At 38.8% G+C, this 13,458-nt stretch overlaps 1 protein-coding gene across 1 annotated transcript in view; it reads left to right on the forward strand.

Moving 5' to 3' along the window:
* VGLL3 (vestigial like family member 3) overlaps nucleotides 1–13,458 on the forward strand; it is a 53,853-nt gene that overhangs the window by 23,016 nt on the left and 17,379 nt on the right. The window lies entirely within an intron of this gene.

Here is a 13,458-nt window from a genome sequence, read left to right on the forward strand (position 1 = left end):
TCAGAAATAGTATGTTTCAATAATTTTCCCTTCTCCCTTTTTGTCAGACCTTATTTATGATTTATAAACCAAACTGCTTTCTGAAATGCAATTCATGGAATATAATCATGGTCTTTGAAAAGAATTAGGAAATGAATTTTAAAGGAATGGATTTCTCTTCTCTTCCTACCTCTTTCTTTCCTTTTCATTTGTCTTTTGTTATTTCCCTCCTTCCCTCCTTTCCTTCCTTCCTCCTCCTCCTCTTTCCTTTTTGTCTCTCTCTTATTTTAAAGCATCAAACTTAAGAGGCTACTCCAAAGTTTATATTCAATAGATTTGGGGAAGAAATAACGGTAAAGGAAATATTTCTTCAAAGTACATTCAGCTCCTCTCTGGAATTCACTAGTTCTGAAAGCCATGGTGTCAAAATGCTTGAGCTTGGTTTTTTGACCAGACTACTCATATTAATAGTGTTATTAGTTCCAGGTTCACAAAAGTCACAAACATCAGAGGCTAAAAAAACAAATCAAGTCTGTGATTATATCCCCAGAAACTACATTCTAAAGTCAGCCACCACCACTTCCAATCCCAGGTTCTTTTCTGAGAATCCCTTGTGAAACATTAGGACTTTCTTTCCAGAGTTTTAAGGAAACACACTTTTTTATTTTTTATAAATTTTAATCATTTTCCTTATTTTCCCTTGCAGTGAGAGAACTCACTTTTTTCATAGTATTCCTTAGTTTCCCTTTTAGTGTAGTTGTTCATTCACTGAGTCGTGTCTGACTCTTTGTGACACTGTGGACTGCAGCATGCTAAGTTCCTCTGTCCCGCACCACACCGCCTCCCTGAGTTTGCTCAAATTCTTGTCTATTGAGTCAGTTATGCTAACCATCTCATCCTTTGCCACCCCCTACTCCTTTTGCCTTTGGTCTTCCCATCATTAGGGTCTTTTCCAGTGAGTCAGCTCTTCCCACCTAAGTGGCCAGGGTATTGGAGCTTCTGCTTCAGCATCAGCCCTCCCTTATTCTTTGCGTGTTTTTCAGTCGCTCGGTCATGTCCAGCTCTTTGTGACCCCATGAACTGCAGCACACCAAGCTTTCCTGTCCTTTACTATCTCCCAGAGTTTGCTCAAACTCATATCCATTGAGTCAGTGATGCTATCTAACCATCTCAATCTCTGCTGGCTCCTCCTCTTGTGCCCCATCTTTCAGATCATCAGAGTCTTTTCCAATGGGTCGGCTCTTTGCATCAGGTGGCAAAAGTATTGGAACTTCACCTTCAGCATCGGTCCTTCCAATGAATATTCAGGGTTGATTTCCTTTAGGATTGACTGGTTTGAACTCCTTGCTGTCCAAGGGACCCTCAAATCTTCTCCAGCACAACAATTTGAAAGGATCAATTCTTTGGTACTTGGTCTTCGTTATGGTCTGGGCTTCCCAGGTAGTGGCAGTCATAAAGAACCTGCCTTCCAATGCTGGAGACATAAGACAGATTTGATCCCGGGATTGGGAAGATACCCTGGAGGAGGAAATGGCAGTCTACTTCAGTATTCTTGCCTAGAGGATTCCGTGGACGGAGGAGCCTGGCAGGCTATAGTCCGTAGGGTCACAAAGAGTCGAACAAGACTGAAGCAATTTAACACAGCTCACACTTCTTTATGGTTCAGTGCTGACATCTCATCTGTACATGACTACTGGAAAAACCATAACTTTGGTATATGGACCTTTGTTGGCAAAGTGATGTCTCTGCCTAGATTTTTAATATGTTGTCTAGATTTGTCATAGCTTTTCCTACAAGGAGCAAGTGTTTTTGAATTTCATCACTGTAGTAACTCTCCACAGTGATTTTGGAGCCCAAGAAAAATAATCTGTCTTTGTTTCCATAGATGTTTCCCCATCTATTTGCCATGAAGTGATGGGACGAGATGCCAAGATCATAGTTTTTTGAATGTTGAATTTTAAGCCAGCTTTTTCACTCTCCTCTTTTACATTCATCAAGAGACTGTTTAGTTCCTCTTTGCTTTCTGCCTTTAGAGTGGGATCATCTGCACATCTGAGGTTGTTGATTTTCTCTCAGCAATCTTGATTCCAGCTTGTGATTTATCCAGTTGGGCATTTCACATAATATACCCTGCATAATATACTCTGCATATAATGTACAGCCTTGATGCACTCCTTTCCCAAGTTTGAACCAATTCATTGTTCAATGTCTGCTTCTATTGCTTCTTGTCCTGCGTACAGGTTTCTCAGGAGGCAGGAAAGGTGATCTGGTATTCCTGTCTCTTTAAGTATATTTTTAGTGTACAGGATTTTAAATCTGAATGCCAATCACAGCAGAGAACTGCACAGAGTAACAAATGTTCAGCATCCATTTATGTTCATCCTAACCTAAGCAGAACATCCTTAGCTTGATTAACTGGTTCTCCGCTAAGCTTTTCAATGTTGGTCGTTGCCTAATGTCGCCAATTTCTGCTTCCTGTTTAGTCTTTGGGTTCAAGCTGCTTCTCTAAACTATCAGGCAAGAACTTGGCACTTCCTCTCTGTAAGAAGAGAATGTGATGAAACTAAACACCACAGGTTTGCCTCCATCCTTTGCCACATACTAGTAGTGTGAACTCTTGAGGCGTTTGATGCCTTGGGTCAGATCGAATGAGAGCCCCAGTGGGTAGGCTGCCATCATTGGCAGCCAGTCTCTGGAGGCTCTCAATTTCCCAGTACCTGTGTGGCCAGGGTTAATAATGCCTTTAGAAGCAAAGGGAACATTCTCTTCTTTCTTAGTTTGGGCTGCTTCAGCAGAATACTATATACTGGGTATGGTAAACAACAAATATTTAGTTCTCACAGTTAGTTCTCTGGGAAATCCAAGACCAAGGTGCCAACACATTCAGTGTCTGGTGAGGCCCACTTCCTGATTCATAGAGACTTTCTTTTCAGTGTGTCCTCATTTGAGGTGGAAGGGACAAAATGAGTTCTCTGCACTCTTATTTATAAGGGCATTAATCATATTTGTGAAGACTCCACCCTCATGACTTAATTTCCTTCTGAAGGCCTCACTTCTAAATACCATTACATTGAGGGTTAAGATCTAATACATGAACTTTTCAAGGATAAAAGTATTCTGGAAGTGGATGTGATTACCTTTGCTCTCTGTTTCTGTCACTGATTACCTACTTTTGTACTTGTTAATTTTGATGTGAGCCTGATTCACTGACTCATTGTTCAGAATTTTGGCTTGAAATAATCTCTTTGAAATGAAGTCATTCTCCTACCTTCAGGAAGTAGGAGAAGATTTTCATTCTCCATGAAGAATCTAGAGAGAAACCATGTGGATATATTATAAAATAGTTCTTAATGCTGAGCTATGAATTAATATGTATTGAGTACCCACTATATATTGCCAGAGATATTATATATATTAGTATTTATATTATAAATACATATACTATATTAAGTTATATATTATAATAAATATAAATATATAAGTAACACATGTATTATTATATATTATATACTAATATATATTAAAATATATTTATATATGTGTGTATATATATATCATTGCTTTTAATTCTTACACTAAATCTGAGATGGATCTTCTCCAGTTCAGTTACTAATAAGGATATAGCTTGGTTTTCCTATTTGAAAACATCTTCCTAACTCTCAAATGCCCAAGCTATATTTGACCCAAAATCTGCCCCAAACTAAGGCATTGCTAGGGTAGCATCTGCCTTTATTTGTAGGTGAATGAAACTATTGATTAAAACTGTTATATTAGACTGTAAATGATTAACATTAAGGAATGAAGATTTACCTACAGGACATATGTAGTGCTCCTTTTTGTCATTGTGGGTTTAGGATGATGATCATGATTCATTCCTATCCATAAGTTTAACCCAGTTGAACAAACAAAGACAAGGGAATCAAGAAGATAAAGGTAAAATCATAGCATGATTATCACCTGTGTGTGTTTAGTCACACAGTCGTGTCTGACTCTTTGTGACCCCATGGATTGTAGCTCTCCTGGCTCCTCTGTCCATGAGATTTTCCAGGCAAGAATATTTCCGTTGGTTGCCATTTCCTCCTTCAGAGGTTCTCCTGATCCAGGGATCAGACCGACTGAGCCATTGCATCAGTACAGGCTTAGGCCAAATTAGAGATCTTAAATTAGGCTTACTACCACAATTGAGCTTTCTAGAATCTTCATCTAAATTTGGATTCTGGTAGATCCAATCCTACTGAAATATTCTCTTCAGAGAAGATTCCCATAGACATCTTCCTTTTTGCAGCCATGAAATTAAAAGACGCTTACTCCTTGGGAGGAAAGTTATGACCAACCTGGACAGCATATTTAAAAGCAGAGACATTACTTTGCCAACAAAGGTCCGTCTGGTCAAGGCTATGGTTTTCCCAGTGGTCATGTATGGATGTGAGAGTTGGACTGTGAAGAAAGCTGAACGCTGAAGAATTGATGCTTTTGAACTGTGGTGTTGGAGAAGACTCTTGAGAGTCCCTTGGACTGCCAGGAGATCCAACCAGTCCATCCTGAAGGAGATCAGTCCTGGGTGATCATTTGAAGGACTGATGCTGAAGCTGAAACTCCAGTACTTTGGCCACCTCATGCGAAGAGTTGACTCATTTGAAAAGACCCTGATGCTGGGAGGGATTGGGGGCAGGAGGAGAAGGGGACGACAGAGGATGAGATGGCTGGATGGCATCACCAACTCCATGGACATGAGTTTGAGTAAACTCCAGGAGTTGGTGATGGACAGGGAGGCCTGGCGTGCTGCGATTCATGGGGTCACAAGGAGTCGGTCATGACTGGGCAACTGAACTGAACTGAGGAGTGTTGTAAGTCAGTTTCCCCAAGAAACAGACTCTAAGACACAATTTTGCTTGTAGAAAATTTGTGTAGTAGTGTTCTCAGGACAACATTTTTGTACAATAAGAGAAGAATTAACCAGCAGAAATATCACAATGAATAAGTTCAGCTGAAACTTAGTGGATGATACAGGGAGTTCTGGAGCTGGGATGGTCTTTTAAAATGATCCTGCCTTAAGTCAAGGTGGATGGACTTTTACGTTCTCACTTTGATCAGTTACTGTGTGTACTTGCCCTTGGAAAAATAGTCATTGCATTAGGCAAGGTGGCCTTGTTCAGCTGAAGGCAATTCCCAGAGAGAGACAACTGAAGGCTGTATGCTGCGGACATCAGGAAAATGAGTATCTCAACACAGAATACAGGGGGATCTGACAGCGCCCAGTGTCCACAAAGAGGGACAACAGAAGAGCAGTAGCAGCTCTTCCACTGCTCTAACTACTTGTTAAAGAACAGAAGTTTCTATATCATAATCCCAAGCTGGAAAGGTAAGATGGTTGAAAAGAATGAGAGTCCCTGTATATAATCTGTGCAATGTTGACCTAACCATGCCACCCAGAACAGCTCAGAACTCAACATCTGTGTTAGGTGGCTCTCGGGCAGCTGTGAAAAGAGCCTACATTCAGGTGATTTAGGCATGAAACTTTCCAAAGTCTAGGTTCTTAGGCCACCAAAGTGTAGGTCATTTTCACATTAGGAGGCAAATAAACTAATCCAACCATTTTGAAAGGTATTTGGTAAAGGATACACTTATTTCCTCAGGAGGGAAGAGATTTAATAATTATAGGTGCATTTTTATTTTGCAGTCATTTAATGAAGTTAAGAAGTCTAGGAGGTTGAATATTATGTAATGCTTAGTGACCTAAGAAAGTTTAGAGTACCTTGTATGGTATAATCCAAGGGGATCACACTGTTTTTATTGCCACTTCTCAATTCTGCTTTCATAATATAGAAGCTACCACAGACAAAAAATGAATAAATGATGTACCTATGCCCAATTAAACTTCGATGGAAACTGAAATTTGAATTTTGTATGCTTTTTGTGTGTCAATGAATATGATACTTATTTTTTTCATTCCTTCTTTCTCAACCATTTAAAAATATAAAATCCAGTCTTCCATTCTTAGCTCATGGATTATGTATAAACAGATGGTGGGCCTAATTTGATCTATGGGCTATAGTTTGCTGACCTCTAGTATATATAGTCCCATGTAAATACTTTTTAATCTATCTATATGCATACATATGCGTGTATGTGCCTGAAAGTGTATACCCTGACTTATAATGGTCATTGCTACTAGTAATTTGTGTACAACATGAGCTTTGAAGTTAAACTTCCTGGTTTTATAAGCCTGGCTCTGTTCCTTGCTAGCTACAGAATTTGGGGCAAATTTTTAAACTGCTTGGTGCCTTTAATTCTTTATCTTTAAAATAAGTCTCACTGGATGGTGTTGAGGATTAAGTAAGTTAATGAAGTTAAACATTTAAAGATGTGGCCTGCACATAATAGATAAAATATAAATTCTAGCTACATAAGAGAAAGTGATCAGACCCTCACTCATTTTAGCTTTAAAAAATTTATTACTGAACAATGTTTCACCTATCATATACTTCAGCATGTTAAAGCTTACAATTCAGTGGGTTTTAGTATGTTGATGATGTTCTACAAGTATCTCTAATTATAAAACATGTCTTTCACCTCCACAAGAAACCCATATCTGTAAGGAATCACTCCCAATTTCCTCCTTTCACTATCCCCTGGCAATCACTAATCTACTTTCTGCTTCTATGGGTTTTCTCACTATGGATATTTCATTTATAGAGAGTCATACAGTATGTGGTCATTTATGTCTGCCTTCTTTCCTTTCGCCTGGGTTTTCAGAATTCATCCGTGTAGCATGTATCAGAACATCATTCCTTTTTGGGGTGGACATTAGTCCACGTTTCGTGGGCTTCCCAGGTGGTGCTGACAGTGAAGAACGCACCTGCCAATGCAGGAAACATAAGAGAGGTGGGTTTGATCCTTCCCTTGGTTGGGAAGATCCCCTGGAGGGAAGGCATGACAGCATACTCCAGTATTTTTGCCTGGAGAATCCCATGGACAGAGGAGCTTGGTGGGCTATTATCCATAGGGTCACAAAGAGTCAAACATGACTGAAGTGACTTAGCATGCACATCTTGTGTATTCATTTATCTGTAGTTTTTTTTTTTTCTACTTTTTGGCTAATAAGGATGATGCTGTAATGGATACTCATAAGTTTGTGGGTGAACATATATTTTTAATTTTCTTGGGTATGTACATACATAGTAGAACTATGGGGTTGAGAGAACCTCACTTTATTTTGATACCTATTTCTTAAAGATATAAAGAGAATTTACTTTAACTGTAATTAATTTTTAATTAAAATTAATTTTTAGAAGATTTATTACAGAATATTGTAATATAGTAATAAGACAGAGTTCTGCAGTTTGGTAGACAAAATTCTTCACTAAGAAGAAGGAGAGATAGTCCATCTTTTCTGAAGGGCCCAAGGTAAGGTGAGGAGAGTGAGGTGCTGCAAAACAAAATTTAAAGAGATATTCACTTTCTGGGGCATGCAAGCACATAACTCCTTAAATTTTGCCTCACCTGCCCTGGTCCTACTTTCGCTATCACTTACTGCTCCCTCTGTTGAATGGATATTCCATATAGGTCTCTTGGAATGATCGGTGTGTTGATATAATCGTAGAGCATCTCTGTCTGCCCTCCTTGTGCAAAATACCCATCTTTACCAAAAGGCTGTTACCAGAATCTCACATCAAACTCTCCTCTTTTCGTTAGCAGTCACAGAACTGGTTCTGTTCCTTGAGAATGGTAGTTCCTAAATGTGATGAGAGACTTAATTGAAAAACAAAGATTTTTGGTGAAATGAATTTGTTAACATTGCCTTCTCTGTACATCCCATTGAGATCAGAACTCAGTTTATTATATAAAAGGCTACTATGCATTCTTTAGTAAAGAAACATCTTAAATTTTGCTTAATAGGAGATTTTTCCACCTGACTTTCTTTTGGGCACATTTAGGTTTTAGCATACATATTAACTTCTCATGGAATACTCTTTGGGAAATGCTATTACTGTTTTTTCCATCATAAAAGCCATGTGCTTTTCAACTTCTACTAGTAACTTTCACCTAACATGTAGCTACTGTGAAGAGGTATAGTTTAGAAAGGGTAGATTGGTCTGAAGAAAATACCTAGAAGGGCAAACTAACTGAAGAAGAGAGAACTCAGGATATGGAGGATTAAATTCAGTAATCTCAGAGTGTTGTATGGTACCCTTTGTATGTCAGGAAGAAGAGAGTTAAATGTGGAAATATTTGTGATTTTGATGCAATGCATTATTAGATATATATATCTGAATGCAAGAATATCATGCTCAGATTTTTTTAATGATGACATTAGGTAAATTCTGACTTACAATTCATCTTTTAGTGGCCATAACCAAAAAATGCATCTTATGGAAATGCTGTCATATTTTCTGTTACTAACAACAATTTCTCTGATGTAGGACATAAAATGTTGCATATTCCAGCCAGTTTGAATTAATTTTTCAAGTAAGATTTATTAATGAGGTCTTTTTTTACTGAAATACAAAGTTGACTTTATTTGTAAGTTCCATTTCATCCACTGTATTTAAATTTACAGAAAGGAAAAAGAGTCATGCTTTGTGACTCTTTTCCTGTAAACACAAACTGCTCAGGGCTTGAGATGGCTTTCATCTCTAGATTCACAGATTTATTTTCCTTAGCATCCCTTATGTTATTTTAGCTCCAATTTTGTTATAATTTTTTTTTTTACTTTGAGGAATGTCACAGTAATTCTATATAAAATCTACATGAACAGCTTAGAGTTGAGTTATACATGTTCTTGTTGCTAATGTATATTTAGGTAGCCTAAAATTTAATAAACCAAACAATAGTCAATAATGTTCTGGTTTCTCAAACATTTTGTCATGTAAGCATTAACTGTGTGTGTAGCTCTTCCCAGGTGGCATTAGTGGTAAAGAACCCATTTGCCAATGCAGGAGGCACAAATGTGACATGCGTTCAATCCCTGGGTCGGGAAGATCCCCTGGAGGAGGGATGGCAGCCCACTCCAGTATTCCTGCCTTGAGAATCCCATGGAGAGAGGAGCCTGGAGGGCTATAGTCCATGGGGTCACAAAGAGTCAGACACAACTGGAAGCGACTTAGCATGTGTGTGTGGCTGTGCATGTGCATGCAGCTGTCTCTGGCTCTTTGTGACCCAGTGGACTATAGACTGCCAGGCTCCTATGTCCTTTGAATTTTCCATGCAAGAATACTGGAGTGAGTTGCCATTTCCTACTCTAGGGGATCTTCCCAATCCAGGGATTGAACCCATGTCACATTTGTGTCTCCTGCTTTGGCAGGAAGATTCTTTACCACCAGTGCCACCTGGGAAGCTAAGCATTAACCATATGTTTGCTTAAGTAGTAGATTCAATGAGTGAGTCATTATATGATTCTGCCCCAAAGTATGATTATGGACAGATATCAAGCAGTCAGCTCTCATTAATGAATATAACTTCAGATATTGAAATCAAGATTACTCATCATAGAATGGGACAGAGTTCCTCCTAGACAGAGAAAAACTGTAACTACAACAGTTAATAGATATGAAAATTTCTTGCTAAGTGGAGGTTATGAATTCTGAAGAGAGTTTTATACCAATGGGCTTGATTAACCTGGGTATAGATATACTCTGTTAAGAAACCTGGTAAAAATATTTTTGAACTCCTAAATTGTGATAGTGGATAGGGAGCATTGGGCAACAATAGGGAAGTGAGAAGTTCACAAATGACCTTACCTTTTTTTTATTCTTCATAGACACTTTGTGTCTGAAAATATTATGAGTAAAATCACCTTAAATAGTTTTCTGAATTTTTTATGGTATAAGACCTGTAAACTACATATATATGTATGCATAACTATACTTTATAGTTATACATATATTTATACATATGTATATATACATAAATACAGAGGAGCCTGGTGGGCTGCAGTCCATGGGGTTGCTGAGTTGAACACGACTGGACGACTTCACTTTCACTTTTCACTTTCATGCATTGGAGAAGGAAATGGCAACCCACTCCACTGTTCTTGCCTAGAGAATCCCAGGGATGGTGGAACCTGGTGGGCTGCCGTCTGTGGGGTCGCACAGAGTTGGACATGAATGAGGCGACTTAGCAGCAGCAGCAGCAGCATATACATAAATATATATATGTATATATGCGGTGCTACCCTTAGTCGCTCAGTTGTATCCGACTCTTGAGACCCCATGGACTGTAGCCCACCATGCTCTTCTGTCCATGGGGATTTTCCAGGCAAGAATACCAGAATGGGTTGCCGTGCCCTGCTCCAGGTGATCTTCCCACCCCAGGGATCAAACCCAGATCTCCCGCATTGCAGGCGGATTCTTTACTGAGCCACCAGGGAAGCCCATATATATCAAGTTTAATCTGAATATTTTGTGAAAAAGACATCTTTCATAAATGAAAAAATGTATGCAATCTAAATTGTAATTATTGCTCACAGTTATTATATAGTGTTCCCTTAGAAATAGGCTAATTAAATTACTTCTTTGCTTAGGATCATGGTAGTCAATCTTGCTTAATACTATATGGATGCTTTACATTGAAATCCATTAGAAATATAAATATCTTTGTTTTATCAGATGCAGGAAATAAAAGACCAGAGTAAAAATAGTTCACTTACTAGAGCAGCAAATGGACAAGCAGTTTCTGTCTGTGAAAGAGAAATGGATATCAAGTTACAACTTGCTCTTTCATCCAGCCTGTAAGTTACCATCTCTCTAGATCACATCTCAAAACCATGCTATCTTGGAGGTGATCTGGTGCTGACAAGCCTGGGCAAAACTTATGCATGAAAGTTCTCAGAATAAACTTGCCAAACTATTTTAACATCTCATTTTAAAATGTCACATATTTTGGTATTTGGATTACTAAGGATATCAAAATCATGGAGCTTTGCATAAAATAACTTCTTTGAATTTGTTTCTCTCTATAATAGATATATACATTTATGAAAAAAGACTAAAGGAAACCTAGAGTTACCAACCTAAGACATTTGAATATTTACCTGATAACCTAATGCTCCAATTCCAGGCTTTACAGTGAAAGAGAGATGTACTAAATTTGGAGAGAAATCATCTCATTTCAGTTCAGTGCAGTTCAGTCGCTCAGTCGTGTCTGACTGTTTGCAAACCCGTGAACTGCAACACGCCAGGCCTCCCTGTCCATCACCAACTCCCAGAGTCCACCCAAACCCATGTCCATCGAGTCAGTGATGCCATCCAACCATCTCATCCTCTGTCATCCCCTTCTCCTGCCCTCAATCTTTGCCAGCATCAGGGCCTTTTCAAATGAGTCAGTTCTTCGCATCAGGTGGCCAAAGTATTGGAGTTTCAGCTTCAACATCAGTCCTTCCAATGAACACCCAGGACTGATCTCCTTTAGGATGGACTGGTTGGATCTCCTTGCAGTCCAAGGGACTCTCAAGAGTCTTCTCCAACACCACAGTTCAAAAGCATCAATTCTTTGGTGCTCAGTGTTCTTTATAGTCCAACTCTCACATCCATACATGACCACTGGAAAAGCCATAGCCTTGACTAGACGGACCTTTGTTCACAAGTGATGTCTCTGCTTTTTAATATGCTGTCTAGGTTGGTCCTAACTTTCCTTGCAAGGAGTAAGTGTCTTTTAATTTCATGGCTGCAATCACCATCTGCAGTGATTTTAGAGCCCAGATAAAGTCAGCCACTGTTTCCACTCTTTCCCCGTCTATTTGCTGTGAAGTGATGGGAATCATCTAGAGCCACAGTAATCATTAACAGGATAGTATGAATTATATAAAAATATTAACGCACTAAGACATTTTTCAGTATAAAGAAGAGAGTGAATTAAAGCAACATATATAATAAAGGCTCAACTACAAGCCATGTCACTCCTTCCTACTTTACCACTTCTTTTTTAGCTTAGTTATTACTCATTTAATACGTTTATGAAGACTGTGGGGTTGGTGATTCATTGTAGTATTTCCTAACATTATTAATGATTTTTACAAATAAGGAAATTAAGGAATTTTATTTAATAGTGTCATAAAATAGAATAGACAGAGAAGCTTACTTCTAATCATTTGATTTCAGCAGGGAGACACATTAAATGGCTTTTTAATATAGAAGCCAGCCCTAGGACTGTGATTTTTCAGTGACAGCTGTGCTGGTCGATAGAGATTTACAGATTTCTGGATACTTACCTTGAAGGCATTATCTTAATTAGGATAACTAAAATGCCACAAAGAAATAGTTGTGGATTAAAAAAAAATACTAGGAAGAATATTTGTAAACTAATACTTCCTATGGACTTTTACTATTTTTTGACAGTTTATTATGACTTGATAACATAAAGACTCTAGTAATTAACAGCTGATTGCTCCACTCTTTCTGCAAACCTTTGTTTTTCTTTTGGCCTGTGGCATAAGCCTATTTTCCACTGAAAGGAAAAAAAAAAAATGAAAGTATGTTACAGTATTTACACACTCTTGAATGGTGTTAGTTGTATAAGGCATATGTCCAGAATGACAGTTCTGTGACCAGAAGGGTAATGGAAACCGTCTTTGAGATGCGTGTAGAATGCCAGTAGATCCCAGCCAGAGAGTGAGATCTGTGTTAAAAGTAGCAGGATGGTGAATCAGAGGCAGAAATACATTCCAGAGCACGGCTGTCAGTTTCCAGCATCCAGGGCTAGGTTCTGCAGGACCTTGATGAAACTCCCCTGCTCTCCCCGAGTGCTGTAGATCTTCCCCATCCTCTGTCCTGGCCCTTCATCCAGAGGGGTGTGTGCGTGCGTGTGTGCACACGCGCGTGTGTGTGCTTAGTCATGTCCTACTCTCTGCAGCCCCATGGAGGCTCCTCTGTCTATAGGATTTCCCAGGCAAGAATATTGCAGTGGCATTGCCATTTCCTACTCCAGAGGATCTCCCAGACCCAGGGATCAAACCCATGTCTCTTGAATTTCCTGCATTGGCAGGTTGATGGTTCACCTAGGAGCCACCTGGGAAGCCCATCCTTAGGATGGTGCCGTAATGTTACAATGCCCAAAGCATGGAGGTTTCCTCTCAGAGATTCTCTTCCAGCCTTACAGGACAAATGCGGACACCTTCTGAGAGAATTCTGAATGTTTTAAGATGCATTTGTATAATAATAAAATAAAGCCTCTGTGTGTGTGTGTGTGTGTGTGTATGTATGTAAATCCTTGTAAAAGACACTTTGGTTAAGGGAAAATGCTATTTTTCATATATTGCTGTTACAAAATTAGAGAAGTATAAGCTTTTTTTTTTTTTAAGTAAACTGAAATATATACTACAGTTAAAAATTCTCCTAAATTTTGTCTCCTCTTGTGAGTCTGTACCACACAAATACAAGCAGCACCATGTGAAGACACGTACAAAAATGTTTACTGTGACAATGTTCATAATATCTCAGAAGTGGAATCAAGTGATTGCCATTAAGAGGGTATCTCTGAGTG

Source organism: Odocoileus virginianus, chromosome 25, assembly GCF_023699985.2.
Source record: "Odocoileus virginianus isolate 20LAN1187 ecotype Illinois chromosome 25, Ovbor_1.2, whole genome shotgun sequence".
Classification (NCBI taxonomy): Eukaryota; Metazoa; Chordata; class Mammalia; order Artiodactyla; family Cervidae; genus Odocoileus; species Odocoileus virginianus.